Below are 22211 nucleotides of genomic sequence, written 5' to 3'. Positions count from 1 at the left end.
AGTTCTTTTCTCCTTCTGACCCTCATAAGCAGCACCAGTGTAAACTGCTTTCTGGTGTTCAAAAACTCAACTATGTGTGATTCTGTGAAGTTCTGGAAATGTATCTACTATGCACAGCAGATTGAAGCTAGAGAAGATTGCTCCATACGAACTCCTAGAGCCTTTTGAAACTTTGGGAGAACACAATAATTTAGAAGGCTTTATAATTTGGGGGCTGCTGAGAGTATTCAGTAACATTTTGTGTTGATGTTTTTGTCTCTGAAACTGGGATTCCACTAGAAATAAAGATATTTTCTACATGCAGTCCCCAGGGCAAAATAAACCTGAACAGGACCTCTCCATGGCCAAAACTCAGTTTCTCAGATCTGGCTTATTTTATTTTATTTTTTTAATTAAATGATATAAGAGAGGTGTGGAAGAGGATGGAATAGATTTGCAGAAAATTATCAACAGGCCAGATATTTTCTGTAGTCTATTGTCTTTTCCCTATCTGGCATAAGAATACTTGCCTAGATGATTTAATTACCCTTGGAAAGCACATAAATGGGATTTAATTTTTAATTCTATCTATTTTCCTCCACATTCAATTAGTATGATGATAATAACCAAAAAATATCTATGGCCAGTTAAGACAAAAAGACCTCTGTGTAAACATTATTCTGAGCAGATGAGCTGATTTGTAACAAACTCTTTAGAATGTGTGTCCAGTGTGTGTTCTATGTGATCTCTGCCCATGACAAGCAAAGATTTAGAAAGACAGCATCCCCCTGGGTCCCTTGGTGCAAACTCTAGAGATTAGAATTAATAGAGCCAATAAGCTTCAATCACTGTTAGTAGGACAAGCACTCCTAGGGTCCAGAAGAAGGACCTTGTTCCTAGGCAACCCGTCCCAACTGAAGTGTAAGCAGTGTCCTTACAGGTAGACAAAGTAGAATGAAGTGGACAAGTAGAATACAGTTCACTTATCTAGATACTGGTACCCAGTGAGTCCTTGGTGTATATGTGTGTGTGTTTGGGACTAATGGAGTAGCGAAGTAATGGAGGAATGAAGATGTGTTGGACTTGCTTTTATTATTTCAACAACAAGATAGTTTGTGAATATTCTTATCTGCTGAGGTGCCTAAAAGTCTGCCTTTTACTATTAACTAAAACCATGGGGAAAACAAAGTTAAATATGGAAGAAAAAAGTTTTTATTTTATAAGGAGAAAGAAAGAACTGCTGAGGATTTTCAAAGTAACCAGGCACTCTTTCAAGACAGGAAATTTAAGAAAATGTAATTCTTGTTCTTGTCTGAACAACAAAGACATTTGAAGACTTAGAGAACAGTTACCATTTTAGGAGGAGGAAAATCAGAGTGAACCTAGAGCTCCTTTCACACTTCAGTTCACCCCGGGAGAAGTGGTGGGTGAAATAAAATCCCTGGCCTCCCACCAAGATTCCCACTTTGGGGTTGAATTTCCATATGAAAGGATTTTATGTTATCCTTTGTGCTCTGACTTCAAGTTATGGGTGAACACACTCTTTATGTCATTCTTAATATTAGCTGACATGTTCTTCATCTACCTAACAGCCACCTCACCTGCAGAAACCTTGATTGAACTGTAAATGATCTTTCATATATATTTTTTTTACTCCACAAGTTATAACTATTGCAGGAACTCCTTAGTTTGTGAGCATTTGATTTTAAACAGCTTCTCCAACAGAAAATTCTAGGATAAAAAACTCAACAGCCGCTATAGACAGACAAAAAGAAAACAGCCTGAATCATTGAGGTCAAAGGGCGACAAGCTGGTCATCTTGAACAACGTCTCTTTGGATTACCGTCTTTATCCCTTGTCAAAACTAAGCATTGGACAAGACATACAAGCCTATTTTGGAGCATTCTTACTATCACTGAAGCAGTCACGTATTTATATATCTTATAAAATAATATGAGAGACTTTTGATCTGAACTATATTAGGTACATACAATATGCAATGAAGAAACTAGGCAGTTTGCATATTTAAGCTTATCTAAATGTTTTCTCCAATAATAATCATTGGCATGCTTTAACAAAACAGTATTAAGCATTAGTAATACTTAGATGATCCATTTCTCATAAGTGCATTTTGTCTATGTACCTGAATATTCTTCACTGAGCTAGTTAATCTCTCTCTTTCTCTTTCTCCCTTTCACACACCACACACACACACCACATTTCAAAGAAATTACTGCGTATTTGCATCTGCCTTTATTTTCTTGCCATTAATTTCTGACAATTTCTTAAGAATAATCTGTGTATAGGTTTTTATCAAAAGCTGGACAAGTTTCTTTCTTAACTATGCAGACACTCAACAGGGTTCCTCTATCATTAAACAACTTGTAGAGGATATTAATGAGTGTGAAGTGTTGCACAGATGCCATCAAACAAAGTGACCAGAAAGCAGGAAACAATAGAAATGATAGAAGGGAAGCAGCCAAGGAGAACACTTACTTAGACAAATGAGGAGGCTAAAAGTCACAGCCAGGAAAACAGATGAGTAGGCAGAGAAAGAAACAAAGAGCAAGAATACAAAAACACAGGCCACAGAGGCATGTCTGAGTAATGGTGGCCAGCTGCATATTTTGAAGACACAACAGAAGGGAGAATTTTATACAAAACTTTGAAATAGCTTCAAATGATTGTCAGCACAGAAATCAGAAATAGATTTATGAGCATCTTTAGCACCAATAGCAAACATTTAAGGAAAACATATTATACATTGGACATTGTGCTGGTTATGATTTCAAAATGCACTTGTCTCCACCTTCTTCAATAAAAATATATGATCCAGGCTACCAAAGAGCAATGACTTATATTCTAATTTAATATGCTTAGCCAGAAAGCAAAAGCAGTTTCTAACTCAGATTGAAACAGAAGCAAAACTCCAGTTTCACAAGAAGTAACTGTGTATTTGAAAGCACTTTGGTGAAACTCAAAAGGAAATGGACTCTCCATCATTAGAAGCATGTAATTATCAACTGAATGAATCCTTGGCAGAGAAGTCACAGAGGTTTAAAAATAATAGTAATATTAATGATGGCTTCTATTTTCAAATTTCAAGCATTGTGATTAGAACAGCTGAGCTTGAAGTGCTGTACAATCTGGAGAATCTAATATTGTACATGAAGGAAGCTTGTCATTCTTTTGTAAACAAGTGACAAGCATTGTGATAGATCATTTGCATATATTTTATAATTTACTATTCACAACACTGCTTCCAGGTAGTTATTTCTGAGTCATTTCACCAAGGGAAAAATAGAAGCTTGGCTCAGAGAAGTCAAATGATTTGCCCAAGTGCACACAATAGTTACTGTCAGAGTCAGATGTTTTCTGATCTCTCTGTGGTCTATTTAGGCCATGGCACATGGTTATGGCCTCCTTGGGTGAAGTGTCTGACTTCCGGCTTTTGTCATCTCTCTTCCTACTGCGGAAATGCTTCTAATTCCTTTATAACTTTACACCTCACAGTCATTTGTTCATCTGGGTGTTGGGAACTCAGGTTTATCCGTGCACATTAACGTGCTGGAAATTCTCATTCAATTCACAGTCTGCACATTTCTGCCTTCTTTCTTGAATTATTAGTATTCTGGCTAAATTTAATCACATCCCTCTTAATCGGCTGAGTTCTCCCAGCCATCCAAAATGATTTTCTGGAACGGATGTGTTTGTACAATTGCTTTCCCACAGATTGGAATATTTACTTTTTAGAGTTCTTTCAATTAACATCTGCACATGAACATCATTGTTCCTTCCATATTGATTTTATTTCTATTGCTTTATTACTTCAAAAAAAAAAAGAGAAAACTCGGTACGATATATCTGAGTTTTGGAACGTGACTTCAATCATGGCTATATACCACAAAATTCTTTTTAAGGGTTTAACATGATAGGATCAGAGGGTGAGAGTGAAATGATTACCTCATTTGGGATTATCTGGTGAGAACCGTAGACTATTTTGTAGCAGCCTCTTATTCTGTAATCTCTAATGGCAAAATCTTGTTTATCGAGAAGAAGTCTGTGAGCAGCTGCAAACAATTTGCCTTTATTGATTTTACTGCTAAGTCTGACTGACTGCTTCACCAGGGCTCCAAACTGCCTTGTCAGGACCACGCCCCCTCTCTTGAGCTTTTCCCATCTAGTGCAGAAGAAGTCATCCACTATCTCTCCAATCTCTATCAAAGCCTAGAGATCAATTAATTACTCACTTCCTTTATCAAAAGACATCTCGTCAGCAGTTGCAATGGGTAAAATAGGATAGAATATTAGCCTTAATTACACTTAGACTTGAAGAAAGCCCGAATTCTTAAAGAAGACACACACACAAAGAAATTATAGATTGCAACAGATTAAAGAGACATAATCAGTTTCAATGTGTGAATATTATATGCATCTTGATTTCAAAACAAACTAATTGAAACAAATTTTGAGACAATAGGGGAATTGAAACTTTAACTACATTTGATATTAAGGCATTTTTATTTTAGCTCTGAGAATGATATATAGAACATGTAATTTTGTAAAAGTCCTAATTTTTTAGAGATATATTCTGAATTTTTTACAGATTAAATGACAGGATGGCTGAAATTTATTTTCTAATAATCCATTGCTGGAGAGAGAAAAATTAGGGGTTGAATTTAGAACCATGAAATTGTTTAAAGAGCCTCTTGATGAGGGTGAAATAAGAGAGTAAAAAAGCTGACTTGAAACTAAGCATTAAAAAACTAAGATCATAGCATCCAGTCCCATCACCCTATGGCAAATAAAAGGGGAAAAGTGGAAGTGGAAGAAGTAACAGATTTTATTTTCTTGGATTCCAAGATCACTGTGGACAGTGATTTTAGCCATGGAATTTAAAGATTTAAAGATGCTTCCTCTTGGGAAGGAAAGCTATGACAAAACTGAACAGCATACTAAAGAGCAGAGACATCGCTTTACTGACTAAGGTCCATGTAATCAAAACTATGGTTTTTCCAGTAGTTATGTGCACGAAGATTGAGAGAGGAAATAGAGTTTAACCACCAGTGTGGAGCTCCCCTCCTTGCCAGCCTTGACCACCACCACATAGTAATTACCCATAGGGAGGTTGGAAACTCACAGATGTGACAATTTGTGGATAGATGAAATATTTACCCCAGACCCTATCTGGAACCTCAGAAAAAATTAATCATTGTGGAATGTTCTATGCTAACATGGAATCACTGCAATAGAGGAAAAAAATGTTAGCAGTGCATGGGTTGCTAAAAAAGATCCAGAGATAAGTCTTCTTCACCATTAAATTTTCTTCCCGGGTATAGACGAGATCTGCAAATACCCACAGTAGAGTTAAGTATGAGATGAAAAGCAGTAAAGAATTAAAGAATATTAAAAAATGGTGGTGGTGGGATAAATGGGGTTGGTGGCCTGAAGAAGTGATCATGGCCTGAAGAAGTGGTCATGGCAGAAAAAGAGGCTTCCCAGAAACCACAGCCAGAGACCACCTGATGCGAAGAGCCCACTCATTGGAAAAGACCCTGATGCTGGAAAAGATTGAAGAAAATAGGAGAAGAGGGCGACAGTGGATGAGATGGTTGGATGGCATCACCGACTCAATGGACATGAGTTTGAGCAAACTCCAAGATATAGTTACGGACAGGGAAACCTGGCAGGCTGCAGTCCTTGGGATAGCAGAGATGGACGTGACTGAGCCACTGAACAACAACAACAAAATCACTTACCCAACAAGTGGCAGAGCCATGATCCTATATTCCCTTCTACTATTGCCATATTTGAAGTATGTGGTCATCTGATTACTGTTTGGATTCTTTCTCTATTTTATAATTAATATTATTGAAGGTGTTTTCAAACAAATACTACATGAACCAGTTTTCTCCCAAGGAATCTTGGTTAATAACTGAAACTTCATTTTTCAAAATCTAGAGAATTCATATCCAGTTTGTTTTCAGTTTTCATTACTAATGATGTCTTTGTATTATAATTTACCTGTGAAGAATTTTCATAAATTTTCTCATTTGCTTTTAATGCTTATATTTTCTAATGTGAACTGATTTGATTCTCTAGTTGCTAATTCCTTAGCATTTTTATTAAACAGAAATACTGATCAACAAAACAAACCACATTGATTGAGTATTGGATAGCTTTCTGAATTAAAAAATCTTCAGTTATCTACAGAAGATATCAATTATTCTGAGCCTCAGTTTTTCATCTGAGCAAGAAGGAAATTGACTTTCAAAAGACCTCATGCATAATGATATCCTATGGAGGAAAAAGTTTCCTGATGTTTCTCAGACTTTTCAAGTCCAATGACACATCAAGGATTTTTCACACTGCTATTTCTTTTATTTCTATCTAATTCATATATTCATATCCATGTATATATTATATATCCATATACTCAATCATATATCCATATAAGTTTCTATGTTATCTGTATATCTATATCAGTCCTTTCCTTCAGGTATGTCTTCAGACATTTCATTATCAGTGAGAACATGTTTGAATATACTGCACAAAAATAGTACATTTTTTTCTCTCTCTTTATATTGCCTAATTTTTGTTTTTAGCACTAACACTTGTCAAAACAAAAATTGCACTGGACAAAAATCATGCTGGCAAAAATGAATGTTTTCAAAGCTATTACTTTAGGGGAGAAGCCAGAACTCAGGTTGCACTCAACTGCTCTGAAACAAAGGATGGAGTGCTTATTAAACACTAGAGTGAGGATACAGTCTTGGCCCTCTGTGTTGGCTAACTGGCCTGACCCACAAGAAAAATCAACTTATTGTGTCGTCATGACATAAAGTCATTTCACAACTTGGAGCAAAATGCCCTCCAAATGTAGTCTCCTACCCTCCCAGGAAACTGGAAGATATAGCTGTCACCTCTCTTCATATTTACTGTTTTAAAGATGGTCCATATGTCCTTGAGAAAGACATTCTGGGTTGTAAAACTGAGAAGAGACTTTTTAAAGATTTACATCTCAGAGGAGGAGAGGAAATTTACAGTGTTGTTCTGTTCTAAAGTAAATGCTCTAAGAAAAGGGAGGTGAGGTAGGTAGGAAGGATAGAATCAGGAGGAAATCTGTCTGGAGTTTAGTTATGCTGCATGAAACTTCTTGGTCAACCTTCATATTGAGAAGTCAAGGAAAAATCTGTACACTTTTCTTTGTGTATGTTTAACATTTTCAATAAACACATATGATAGATTGCATCCCCTGCAAGATATCTTGGAGGCAGGGGAGCTGCTGACATTCCTGTACCCCCTCATTGTTTTATGTAAGACAAGGAATATTGTTCAACCACCCACAAGAAAACTTAAATTTGAACATTTTCAAAAGTGATGTACATTAAACTATTTTAACAACAAAATTTGAAATGACCTAATATTTTTAAAAAGTGTCTGCATATTATAAATCAGTTGAAAATAGGACACTAGCTTTATAGTGAAAAAGAGTATTCTTAATTTGTATTAAGTAGTGAAAAGTTATCCTGAATCAAATCTGCTGTGAATTTTCCCATAAAATTAATTGTTCCTTTCAGACATGGTTCATATTTTAGCTTTTGTACTTTTGTCAGTTTGGGGAGATTGCTCTTAATTTTTTGTTTTCAGGATCTATTCATATGAGGTAATTCTTTCCTCCAGGTAACTAGTTTTGTTCTGTTTAAAAACATGCTTCTTTTTAATGTCTTCACACCAAGGTTTTTCATACTATGAATACTATACATTTGATAGTCCTATTTTTCTAAGCAATTAATCAATTGGTTTTTCTGTTCAAAACCATCAAGTCAGAATTTTCTCTGAGAATTTGCATTCATTTAGAAAATCTTTTGAGAGCCAAGCACGTTTTTTTAGATCATTATGTCTTTCAAAAAATAAACCCCAATAATAAAAGATGATAAGGTACATTTGTAAACATTCACTGTATTCTACAAAAAGACTTAGTTGTCTCTTCATGTTATTTTTCTTTAATTCTCACAGCAAACCAAGGTCAGATGCCCAAGGACATCTGGCCAGTAATTGCTAAAGCTGGAAATGAAACTTGGACACTAAAGCTACTGCTTTTGCCTGTTTTTTTTTTTTTTTTTCCCCTTGTCTATAACCTGTTAGTGACACTCTTGTATATTATAATATTTGTGGACTTCAGTGTAGTTCATGATATTACTCAAATACTTAAATGATTATATGACCCAGGTTGCAGAAAACATTTTACATATATATAATTATACCTCTGAAAAATGTTAGATAATAGAAAGTTTAAGTAATCCTTAAAGTGAATTGATTAGAGAAGCAAACATTGATTACCCCCTATAAAGTGAATATATTCTAATTAGGAGAATATGCTAATCAGCTATACATAGTTATTCTATATAATTTATGCTTTTGAACTGTGGTGTTGGAGAAGACTCTTGAGAGTCCTTGGACTGCAAGGAGATCCAACCAATCCATCTTAAAGGAGATCAGTCCTGGGTGTTCAGTGGAAGCACTAATGTTGAAGCTGAAACTCCAATACTTTGGCCATCTGTTGATGGCCATTGACTCATTGAAAAAGACCCTGATTCTGGGAAAGATTGGGGGCAGGAGGAGAAGGGGATGACAGAGGATGAGATGGTTGGATGGCATCACCAACTCGATAGACATGGGTTTGGGTGAACTCTGGGAGTTGGTGATGGACAGGGAGGCCTGGTGTGTTGCGGTTCATGGGGTTGCAAAGAGTCAGACAGGACTGAGTGACTGAACTGAACTGATATTCTAATAGAGCTATTCTATATTCCATATATAGTATCTTGATTAAGTATTGAATGGAAAAAATTATAAGAATATATTTTCTTGTGAAATATTTTAGCACCTTAATTTGTACCAAGCCCTTCTTACTAAGTGACCACAGACTATATACAAGTTGTGAAAACACACCTTTTCCTGGATCATGATACTGATCTTCAACTTTTCCATGTAAGGAAAGATGTTTCCATCTGTACATAAGTCATATCAAAGGGACTAGTGCCAGTTAAAGTTCTGATCAATAACTTAAGGTGGAGAAAAGGGAGCTATTTTCCTTTGATGAAGTATCGCCGGACAGAACACAGATAAAGGGAACTTATAAAAACAGAGAGAAGAAGGAGAATCTAACATGGCAAGCTCCTGGATAAGATTATGAGCGTGCTTTTACCCAAAGAACATAACATTTTAAAAGCTTTTATTTAGAAACCTGGATATTTCAGCTAGTATTTTCAGTCTCCACACTAGTATTTTGACATGCTTGTGGAGCTTTAGAAGTTGCCAACACTTGGACCTGAAAGGCTGGACCTTAAATTTCTAAGTGACTAGAAAACTGATACAGGCCTCGCAAATGAGTGGGATGGACAGGATAAGCCTTCGTGAGTTAATGAAGGCTTCTCTGCAGGGACTGTGATATGTGGTGAACCTGAGAAGCCAGCATGGAAGTGAAGTAGCAGAGGATGGCCGTGAAAAGAAGATCCCTAAGATCACGGCATCCATTCCCACCACCTCATGGCTAATAGAAAGGGAAAAATAGGAAGCAGTGACAGATTTCACCTCCTTTGTCTGCAAAATCACTTCAGACAGTGACTGCAGCCACAAAATTAAGGCATTTGCTCTTGGGAAGGAAAGCTATGGCAAACCTAGACAGCATATTAAAAAGCAGAGATGTCATTTTGCTGACAAAGCTCTGTACAGTCAAAGCTTTGATTTTTCCAATAGTCACAGGTAGATGTGAGAGTTGGACCATAAAAAAGGCTGAGCACTGAAGAACTGATGCTTTTGAATTGTGATGTTGGAGAAGACGCTTGAGAGTCCGTTGTACTGCAAGGAGATCCAACCAGTCAATCCTAAAGGAAATCAGTCAAACATTAGCTCTTATGATTGAAGATAGATGAGAGATCTAGAAATGTCAAAACAACTTCAACACCAAATGAAAGTTTCATGCTAAGGTAGTTAACACCTACAAAATCATCTCTTCATTCATCATTGAGACAGAAATAGGAAGACAGCCCTTTTTCTAATCTTGATGAAGTTCAAGAAAACTCTTTTAGACACTGTGATATATCTTCATACAAAGGTTCACTGGAAGTAGTGCAATGATAGTCTAGTTTTTGCATCAGTTATTTCCTAAGTGAGACCTGAGGGATAAAATCTGCTGTAATTGGTAGAACCAGAGTCTCAGCTGGAGTCTTAGAGTGGTAAGGGCTGTTCCTCCAAAACAGTGTTGGTCAACTGTGCTCACCAGGGTCTTAGACATCGATTACCCAACTATGATAGCACTTGTAAAATATGTCTATCTAATTTATAAATTTGAATGCTGCTCACTTTATTAATGAAAAACTGCTTATGATACCGCTCATGCTAATTAATGAACTTATTATGAAGGTGCAGTTAAGGTTAGTTGAAGCAGTTGTACTGATCACTTCCAGAGTGTGGGTGCCTTATTACTGTTTTTCAAATGTGAACTAACCACCACAGATTGCTGATTTCATGTTTGAGTGCTTCAAAACAAAACAAAACAAACAAACTAACAAAAACAGTGTCCCTTAAGACAGAGAGCTTAAAGTTAGTAGCCAACAATACATAAGTATTAAGTTATCTGTGCTGAAAATATTAAAATTAATTATAGGCAATGTAACAGGTAGTGTATCTGTTAGGATGCAAGAAGATGTGGCTCACTTGTAGTCATGAGAAATGAAGCAAGAATTCCATTGCTGAAGCTATTACTTTCTCATTTCCTCTATGAGATTGTGGTCTGTTCATATTGCTTTTTATTCAGTGAGGGCTTTGAGACTGCAAGGAGTTGCTTTTGGCACATATTATAAAGGCAGACAAGGACACTGCTCTTTTAATGGTAATAATAAACCAAATCAGAGTTTATTCAAACTTCTAATGCCAAATGGTTTTCCCCCAATATTTCTCATTCAAAAACACACACCTCTATCAGTTCAGTTCAGTTCAGTCTCTCAGTCATGTCCGACTCTTTGTGACCCCATGGACTGCAGCACGTCAGGCCAGCCTGTCCATCACCAACTGCCAGAGTTTACCCAGACTCATGTCCACTGAGTCAGTGATGCCATCCAAACATCTCATCCTCTGTTGTCCCCTTGTCCTCTTGCCTTCAATCTTTCCCAGCATCAGGGTCTTTTCAAATGAGTCAGTTCTTCACATCAGGTAGCCAGATTACTGGAGTTTCAACATCAGTCCTTCTAGTAAACACTCAGGACTGTTGTCCCTAAGGATGGACTGGTTGGATCTCCTTGCAGTCCAACAGACTCAAAAGCTTCTCCATCACCATAGTTCAAAAGTATAAATTCTACGGCGATCAGCTTTCTTCACAGTCAAACTCTCACATCCATACATGACTACCGGAAAAACCATAGCCTTGACTAGATGGACCTTTGTTGGCAAAGTAATGTCTCTGCTTTTTAATATGCTGTCTAGATTGGTCATAACTTTTCTTCCAAGGAGTAAGCGTCTTTTAATTTCATGGCTGCAGACACCATCTGCAGTGATTTTGGAGCCTCAAAAAATAAAGTCTGACACTGTTTCCACTGTCTCCCCATCTATTTCCCATGAAGTGATGGGACAAGATGCCATGATCTTAGTTTTCTGAATGTTGAGCTTTAAGCCAACTTTTTCACTCTCCTCTTTCACTTTCATCAAGAGGCTCTTTAGTTCTCCTTCACTTTCTGCCATAAGGGTGGTGTCATCTACATATCTGAGGCTTTTGATATTTCTCTGGGAAATTTTGATTCCAGCTTTTGCTTCATCCAGCCTGGCATTTCACATGATATTTTCTGTATAAATAAGCAGAGTGACAATATACAGCCTTGACATACTCCTTTCTCAAACTGAACCAGTTCATTGTTCCATGTCTGATTCTAACAGTTGCTTCTTGACCTGCATGCAGGTTTCTCAGGAGACAGGTAAGGTGGTCTGGTATTCCCATCTCTTTAAGAATTTTCCACATTTTGTTGTGATCCACACGTCAAAGGCTTTAGCATATTCAATGAAGCAGAAGCAGATGTTTTTAAAATAGATATTTGAAAGTGGTGTTTTTATAATTTATAATGAAAGCAAGGTAAATAATACTTGCAATACTGAAATAAATGATAAGAATTGGAAGAAGTTTAGTATTGTGCAGAAAACTTCATTTTTAAATCAAGAGACTGGACTTATATTTGAGATGTACTGATTACATGAACGTTGGTTGTTCAACCGGAGAAGGCAATGGCAACCCACTCCAGTACTCTTGCCTGGAAAATCTTATGGATGGAGGAGCCTGGTAGGCTGCTGTCCATGGGGTCGCTAAGAGTCAGACACGACTGAGTGACTTCACTTTCACTTTTCACTTTCATGCATTGGAGAAGGAAATGGCAATCCACTCCAGTGTTCTTGCCTGGAGACTCCCAGGGACGGCGGAGCTTGGTGGGCTGCCGTCTATGGGGTCACACAGAGTTGGACACGACTGAAGCGACTTAGCAGCAGCAGGTTGTTCAACACCATAAAATGTCACCAGTGATAATATTTTCTATATTATATGGACACTTGAATGAACAAGACACATATACCTAATGGAGCAGAGAGCCTAGTCCAGTGATCATACAATATTAATTTGGTTGCTTTTGTTGATGTTATTCGTGATAGTAATAGAGATGTTCTCCTTACCCTCTGGCCTTCATTTTCCCTAATGATGGATTATTCATCCAAATTAATTATTTTAAACCATTTTAGTACTGTCTGAATAATCCAAGACTTCTGTCAATTACATATGTGTATTTTCCTCTCCTGATGTTTTTCATTTAAAATTTTGAAAAATGATTAAATGATCTTGCCAAGACTCCTTTTTTCCCTAATAAATAGTGAAGAATCAAGGATGGAGAATAACTCAAGATATTAGAAAATGAATATGTATTATTATTATGGATCATAGAAAAAGATTGACTTCAAAAATTCTAGCCATCAGAGTACTATCAAATGTGTTATCCAACATGAATGGACCTAGAGATTAATAATACACTTTGCACTTGTTAAAGTAAAAAGTTATAAAATTATTTTTATTTAGTAAGTACTAAAAATAATAACTCGCACATAATGAGTATTTTCTATGAGCTAATCACTTCTATATGATTTTTTACATGTATGAAATTTAATTCTCATAATGATGTTAAAATTATGCTCATTTAAATGAAATAAAATAAAATACTTATTAATAAAATTAATAAGAATATTCAGGATTTACTTGCAAAAAAGAAAACTCTTACAGTCATAGAAGGTAAATAAAGAATTAAATACACAGAAAGACACATTGTCCTTTAGAGAATAACTTTATATTTTACTCTTCTTAAACATTTTTCAATTTGATGTTTCTTTACAAACACCAATCAGCTGTTTCCAAATTCCACATAAAAATTTATATTTGAAAAAGAAAAATAGAAAATTAATGAGAATATGTAATCTCATTAGTTTTCTTTTTTCAAATTTAAATTTTTACATGGAATGTGGATTTGGCTTCCTCAGTGGCTCAGTGGTAAAGAATCTGCCTGCAATTCAGGAGATGCAGGAGATGTGGGTTCAATTCCCAGGTCAGGAAGATCCCCTGGAGGAGGGCTTGGCAACCCACTCCAGTATTCTTGCCTGGAAAATTCCATGGACAGAGGGCCTGGCAGGCTACCGTCTATGGGGTTGCAAAGAGTCGGACATGACTGAAACGACTGAGCACATACAAAATACTATTCTATCCTGTCAGCCACTAAAATGCTCTCTTCAAGCTGAGATAATTAGGATTTACCATTTAAATTGAGAAATAGATTAATAATACAAAACAGAAACACCAAATCTACGTGTGCATCTATCTATAAAGTTTTTATGTATCGTGATTATAAGGTTTCAAGTCCAAATCTTGGGACATTGGCTAACTATTTGGGAAATAAATAAATAAAACTAGATTCATATTAGTGTCACTAAAACAAATTATTTGTGAAAAAAGTTGGACTAGAATAAAAGAAATGCTGTCGGTCTATCATCAAATGCAGCCATCAACAGAGTCTTTTAAATAAATGTGAAGTATATAACTTTAAAAATAAGATGCAAGCAGCCAGAAATGATAAAGGAAAGGATTGATGATAAATATGACTCATAATAAATTTTAAGCTGGAAAATAATTCATAAACTACATCAAAAGATAAATAGGACTAGATGCATGCAGCATAAATGATGGATGAAAGCCTAATTTCCTTATCATAAGAGTATTTTTAAATCAGTAAGAAAGTGATCTAAATGACCAAAATATAGAAGAAAAAGAGACATAGCACGAAGATGCTGTTCACTATAATAAATAAAAACAAAGATAAATGACTTTTAAACATATGGAGGAGGAGCCTGGTAAGCTGCAGTCCAGGGGGTCGCTAAGAGTCAGACACGACTGAGTGACTTCACTTTCACTTTTTACTCTCATGCTTTGGAGAAGGAAATGGCAACCCACTCCAGTGTTCTTGCCTGGAGAATCCCAGGGACGGGGAAGCCTGGTGGGCTGCCGTCTATGGGGTCGCACAGAGTCAGACATGACTGAAGCGACTTAGCAGCAGCAGCAGCAGCAAACATATGAAAACATAATCTTGCACATAATTAAATGCAAATTAAACAAATAATGAGATACCATTTTTCACTTTCCATATTGGCACAGATCAAAAATAGGTGACAATGTTGTGTGGGTGAGGGGATGAGGAAACAAGTCACTTCATATACTATCTAGGAGAGTGGAAACAGGTAAAAGCTCTTTGAAAGTAATGCAAAAATTTGACAATTCAAACACACACATTCACTTACTAGGTATTGCATTTCTAAGATTGAATTTTGCAGATATGTAAAGGTGCATATGCTGATGTAAACTACTGCACTGTGACAATAAAAGACTAGATAAAATAAATTCTAGCAATATCAAGTTAATGTAGTAATTAAGAACATACATTGACAGATTTATGCAGTTATTGACAAGACAGACATAATAGATTTACATATACATTGAAAAATAATCTTCAAGGTATATTTTTATTAATGTTCCTGTGTGTGTTATGCTTTAAGATCTGTAAGCACATGTGAACACACAGCATACACATTTATATTGTGTAAGTGTGAATATTTCTGAGAGAATGCATAATAAGTATATCCATATTAGTGGTAGCCTCTAAATATGGGATGTCGAGATCTGCAGGGTGAAGGTAGGAAGGATATTGATCTTTTACACTATTCCATTTTGTATTGTTTCAAGCTTTATCATGTTTTTACCATTTCACTATCCATTTCTTGTCTATTTTGATGAAGAAATATATTACTGAAGAATAATGAAACATGTTGAGCAAAAGTTAAGATGTAAAACACACACAACTTGCAGACCAATCTCACCACCCTTTTTGGTTGTAAATAGTAAACCTTTCTCCATGGGTTTGATAAGCACAGTTTAAAATTTTTGCTTTCCATGGAAAAAATGCTTGAGAGCAAAGAGATCATGGGCTTTGAAGTGCAACACTCACTGTACAAATCACAGTTCTATAAAAATTATGCCATCTCAGAAAATAATATTTAGCCCTCATCCTCACTGCATCCTGTTTGGTTATCTAAAATAGGTTTTAATTTTCTTTAACGTACACTAGAAATGAAATGAATTAAATTCTGTCAAGTTCTTAGCACTTTTTAAAATCCTCAACGATTCTCCATGGTTCTTGGATATCAAAAGTCCTCGACTCACATGAAAGTCCCTTTGCTTTGCAGTTCACATGTTTTTCGTTCTCTAACATGGTGTTAATATTGCAAACAATATAGACTTGTTCCTGGACTCAATCCAAACCAGAAGAGACAATTCAATTTTGCTAAATTGTGGTTAGCTACTGTAGTCCTAATCATTTCTTCCATGGACATGGGGGAAAATAAAACAAACAAATAACAACAACAAAAACTCTAAATAGGCCAATGTTTGTCTGGATCACATCCTCATTTTTCATATCAAGAGCTGGAAAGATTTTTCTCTCTAGGAATGCCTCTCTTCTTTAGTCATTTATCCTTTTAAACAATAGATTGCTTCGTTTTACTTTGCTGAAAATATTATGCTAACTCATTACTTACTGGTGCTTCTATGCTACTGTTTCAGAAGTTGACCTCTGAACAAATAAAGCTAAATTTTATCAGGAGAAGGTAACACTGGGAAGGTAGCAAATACTAACATGGCAGAATCAGATAGTGTCAAGGAACCATTTCTAGGTTTTGGAATAAAACCCCAACCACTAGAACTTGCATACATACAGATAAAATTGAGGTGTAGGTTAGCAGTTATATATGTCAAGAAGATAGGAATTTTACATATCAAAAAAGCCCTATATGATTCAACATCTAAATATAGGTCCATGAAAGGGCACTCTCCCTACAGGTGGCATTAAAAGATATTTTAGCAGGACCCATAGTGGTGATTGAAACTGAATTAAAATCTTAATTGAAGCTGAGTCCTCAGCATACTGTAAAGTATACGTGGGGGGAATGGAATTTTAAGGAAAAGTTTCAGCTGAGATCATAAGAAACTGAAGGAAATTTGAACTGAAGACTTTTATTTACATCTTAGAGAAGGCCGCTAATGACCTCAAAAGCTTTCCATACCTTAATCCTGAAAAATGTGAATCTTATATTAAAAGGCAAAAAAGGCTTTGCAGATACAGCTTCAAAATAGGGAAATTATACTGATTATCAGAATGTATCTGAAGTGATAATATAAAGCTTAAAGCAGAGAATTGAATCAACCTGCTGTAAAAGACAGATGCATCAGAAGAGGGAGGCAAAAGAGATGCCACAGACGGGCAAGCCAGAGAAGCTGCAAGTCTGAGAAGGATTCTGAGTGAGCTCTAAGGCTGAGATGTACGGGCCCATACGCAAATGCAGAGCAAGGCTCTTCGGGGAGTCAAGAAGTCCCTTATCTGACAACAAAGCAGTGGATTTAGTCATACGAAAAATGGTTCTGCCAAGAACGAGTGAATTTAGAAGCAGGTTCTCAGCTTCCGTAATGCAGAAGGCTGTCTTGTTGAGTTCAGTTCTGTGTGGCCCCCATAGAGACCCAAACTAGTGATGCCAAGTCCAGACTTCAAACTCACAGAAACTGTAAAAGAACAAACGGGTATGGCTGTACTGCTAAATGAGGAACAATCTATTTCAGCTGTATTAGAAAATTAATACACATTCCTTCTAAGTTAGATTATATCTGCTCCCTGGAGAAGCTAAATAATGCCATTCTAAATCAGAGAATTGGTTAGATGTTTGTGGAAAACCCAGAGTATGGAACCCATGGATTACAGCTGATTAAAGTGAAAGTGAAAGTCACTCAGTCATGTCCAGCTCTTTGTGACCCCATGGACTACACAGTCCATGGAATTCTCCAGGCCAGAATACTGGAGTGGGTAGCTTTTCCCTTCTCCAGGGGATCTTCCCGGCCCAGGAATCGAAGCGTGGTCTCCTGCATTGCAGGTGGATTCTTTACCAACTGAGCTATCAGGGAAGCGGACAGGTGATTAAAAGCACAATTATAATGAGAGATTTTAACAGACTTCAATCACATAAGCACAAGTAAATGTGATTGAAGCCTAATTAAAATCTCTCATTCTCATTCCCTCCACACCCGTTTTTGTTGTTCAGTTGCTCAGTCATGTTCGACTCTTTGCAACTTCATGAACTGCACCAAGCCAGGCTTCCTTGCCTTTCACTACTTCCCAGAATTTGCTCAAACTAATTTCCATTGAGTCAACAATACCATACAACCATCTCATCCTCTGTCACCCCTTTCTTCTCCTGCCATCAATCTTTCCCCGCATCAGGGTCTTTTCTAATAAAGCAGCTCTTCACATCAGGTGGCCAAAATATTGGAGCTTCAGCTTCAGCATCAGTCCTTCCAATGAATATTCAGAATTATTTCCTTTAATATTTACTGGTTTGACCTCCTTGCTGTCCAAGGAAGGCTTCAGCACCACAGTTCAAAAAAAGCAATTCTTCAGTGCTCAGCTTTCTTTAAGGTCCAGTTCTCACATCTATACACGACTGCTGGAAAAACAAAAGCTTTGACTTTACAGACCTTTGTCAGCAAAGTGATGTCTCTGCCTTTTAATATGCTGTTTAAGTTTGTCATAGCTTTTCACAAATTGTAAGGGGCCGAAGTATCACCAAAGTGCTTGTTACAAATTCAAGTTTCTATTCCCTGTTCCCAAAATTTTGCTTTCAGGTGGTCAAGTCTTATAATGTGGGTACAGACTGATATTTATCACATCTTTGTGTGGGTATGTATACATTTAACAGGCATTCAATGAGTGGCCACAGTTCAAATTCTTGTGCTGGGTTATAGAATGATAAATGCTGATAGAATGCCTAGCTTCAGGGAGGGTCTATCCAAAGAAAAGCTAATTAGGTACATGAAATATTATAAACCAGAGAAGGTCAGTGGTAAGAAGTTAAGCTGACATTTAATGTTGGTTCAAATTACCCCAAGTGCAGAGGGAGAGCTAGAACCATCGGGAAGAATTCACATAAGCAAAGCAGACAAATGTAGAGCACACATTGCATTCTGTGTATGTTCTGTCTGTCTCTAGCTCCTCCTGGATGCCTGCCTGTATAACTTCTCCATGAAGCAGTCAGGATTAGAACAAGAGCTTTGCTTGTGGTGTGGATTCCTATTCCTCCATAAAGTCTTTTTGTCTTCCTCTCTGGGTCTTACTATTGACTTTGGGTTATCTTACTAGTTCTAAAGTTCTTCAGTTGTATCTATCTATGTAATATCCACTTTGGTTTTGTTTTAAACTATCAGGACCAGGATTATGAATGTAATCTTTTTAATACTTTTATTTATTTTTAATGTACTTTTGGCTGTGCTAGGTCTTTGTTTTGTTGCTGTGCGGGCTTTCTCTGGTTGCGGCGAGTGGGGGCTTCTCCCTAGTTGCAGTGGCTGATCCTCATTATGGAGGCATCTCTGTTGCTGAGCATTGGCTCGAGGGCACGCAGGCTTTAGTAGCCGCACACGTGGGCTCAGTCGTTGTGGCTCACTGGCTGTGGAGCAGAGGTCAATAGTCATGGCGCACATGCTTAGTTGCTCTGTGGCATGTGGGATCTTTCAGGATCAGGGATCGAAGTCTAACGTCTCCTGCATTAGCAGGTGGATTCTTTACCACTGAGCCTCCAGGGAAGCCCATGAATGTGACTTTTGAAGACAGAAAAAAAGCATTTGGAAAAGAAGAAAGCAAAGAAACACTATTAAATTTTTGTTTAGCTACAGTTGCTAACATGATTCTTTAAAAATATAACCAGAAGGTGATGGGCAGGCCATGATGATTTTATGTGTATATGTTATCAAACTGTAAGAAATTTATTTTCAAATTTATTATTTAAATTATTTTACATTTCCTATTATTTAAGTTAACATTGGAATAAGTTATTCCATCTTCTCATTTTTCTTCCATCTGCATCTATGCAAATTCAATAGTTATCCTCCTTTCTCTCATTGACATTTTTTTTCTGGGAACCTGGTAAGAAAGTTCACTTGATTAACAAATGATGTCAGGCTTCACTATTCATTCCAACTCACAGTTGCAGCCTCAACTTGGGTGACACAGGCACCTTGCTCATTGCATGAATCACTGCTCTTACATTTTCTTTTCATTGCATACACCAGTCTTACAGGAAAACATAATAATCCATTTAAACACATTGACAAGAGTATTCAGGTTGTTTCAGTGTTATCTTTTCCTTTGCAGTGACCTGCAGATGTCTTTTTATTCTGGTACTCTCCACATTTTGAGTAGGGATAAGAAAATGCATTTACAGTGGCCAACCAAAAGCTTTTCTGCATTGGTTGATTCTGATTTTTGAGCTAAGCACAGAACTCCAGGGATTCAATTGTATATATTCATGCAATATCGTTTAAAGCTCATATTGGAAATGCAAAGGTTTGCTGAACATCAATAGCTGTAAGAAAAGCTAAATAGCATAAATTATATTTCAGTAAATTATGTGTAGGTTTGAAATCAAGTTAAAATAACCTGTTGAAATAATAGTAGTAAGTTAAAAACACTCACTTATAGAGAAAAGGCCATTTTCTTAGCCTACAATGTATACAAGTTTCTTCCAAGTTGAAAATTCCAGTATTAACTCTAACTTTCCATCTTTGAGAATAAAAGTCACTTCATATAATTTATTCTTGTATTCCATTGGGTTCCTGTATTTTTAATGCTGAAATTCACTTTTCTTTACTACTTCACTATATTTCCCTATTACAGATTTCATTTTCAGATGTCTGCATATCTAGTTTGCAAGAAGATTGTATGGAGTCTCAATATTCAATTTATATGTAATAATAACACCATTTGTATCAAATGCCATTTTATTTTGTGGACTTTTTTCTTTTCTTCATTTTTGAAAGACACAATGAAAATCAATTCCATTTCAGAGGGCCAATCATTTTGAAGAATATCTTTTTTATTCCTATAATGGAAAATGCCTGCTTAATAATGCTTTAAATATTTTAGATTTTAGACATTTGCCTTGTTGAGTGTTAGACAATACCCTGCTGCTGCCATAATCTTTAATTCTAATTTCAAATTATTTGGTTTTATACTTTAAAAAATTGAACTATAAAACTATTTTTCTTTGCTTATCATTGTATTAATTTATGCTCATAGATATGCTATAAGATGTTACATCTAGGTTTTTGTTATTATTGTTATTTTGGTTTTTTATTTTTTTAATTTTTTAGAATCATACATCACTCAAACATCTAAGCAATGAGCACTTTTGTACTCCCTTTATAGACAGAGTGTAATTTGTCTCTGATTATTGGGTGGATATAATGGGAGGGTACAGCCTACAAATTAAATTGAACTTATCCTACCTTTTGGAAATACAGATTATCATTGTATACAGGTATTATTTTCTTCAGTGCTCAAAATTCTCTATGCTAGGTTCCAACAGTATGTGAACCAGAACTTACAGACATACAAGCTGGATTTAGAAAAGGCAGAGGAACCAGAGATTATTTTGAAAAAATCTGTTGGATCACAGAAAAAGCAAGAGAATTCCAGAAAAAAACATCTACTTCTGATTCATTGACTATGCTATAGCCCTTGACTGTGTTTGCTTCAGTTCACTCGTTCAGTTGTGTCCAACTCTGTGACTCCATGGATGGCAGCATGCCAGGACTCCCTGTCCATCATCAACTCCTGAGGTTGCTCAAACTCATGTCCATTGATTCGGTGATGCCATCCAACCACACCTCACACTCTGTCATCCCCTTCTCCTCCTGCCTTCATTTCCAGCATCAGGGTCTTTTCCATTGAGTCAGTTCTTCATATCAGGTGGCCAATATTGGGGATTCAGCTTCAGCATCAGTCCTTTCAATGAATGGTCAGAGTTGATATCCTTTAGGATTGACTAGTTTGATCTCCTTGCTGTCCAAGGGATTCTCCAGAGTCTTCTCCAACATCACAGTTCAAAAGCATCATTTCTTCCATGCTCAGCTTTCTTTATGGTCCAACACCCATAATCACATGTGACTACTGGAAAAAGCATATCTTTGATTACATAGAACTTTGTTAGCAAGTAATGCCTCTGCTTTTTAACATGCTGTCTATGCTTATCATAGCTTTTCTTCCAAGGAGGAAGCATCTTTTAATTTCATGGCTTCAGTCACCATGCGCAGTGATTTTGGAGACCAAGAAAATAAAGTCTGCCACTGTTTCCATTGTTTCCACATCTATTTGAGAGAAGCGACTGTGTGGATTGCAAGAAAACTGTAGAAAATTCTTCAACAGAAGAGAATACCAGACCACCTTATTTGCCTCCTGAGAAAACTGTATGCAGGTCAAAAAGCAAGAGTTAGGTGAAAAGACAGCCTTCAGAATGGGAGAAAATAATAGCAAATGAAGCAACTGACAAACAACTAATCTCAAAAATATACAAGCAACTCCTATAGCTCAACTCCAGAAAAATAAATGACCCAATCAAAAAATGGGCCAAAGAACTAAATAGACATTTCTCCAAAGAAGACATACAGATGGCTAACAAACACATGAAAAGATGCTCAACATCACTCATTATCAGAGAAATGCAAATCAAAACCACTATGAGGTACCATTTCACACCAGTCAGAATGGCTGCGATCCAAAAGCTACAAA

Source organism: Bison bison, unplaced genomic scaffold (genome assembly GCF_000754665.1).
Source record: "Bison bison bison isolate TAMUID 2011002044 unplaced genomic scaffold, Bison_UMD1.0 scf7180017864332, whole genome shotgun sequence".
NCBI lineage: Eukaryota > Metazoa > Chordata > Mammalia > Artiodactyla > Bovidae > Bison > Bison bison.
The sequence above is the reverse complement of the archived record's forward strand: the minus strand, read 5'-3'. Positions refer to the sequence as shown.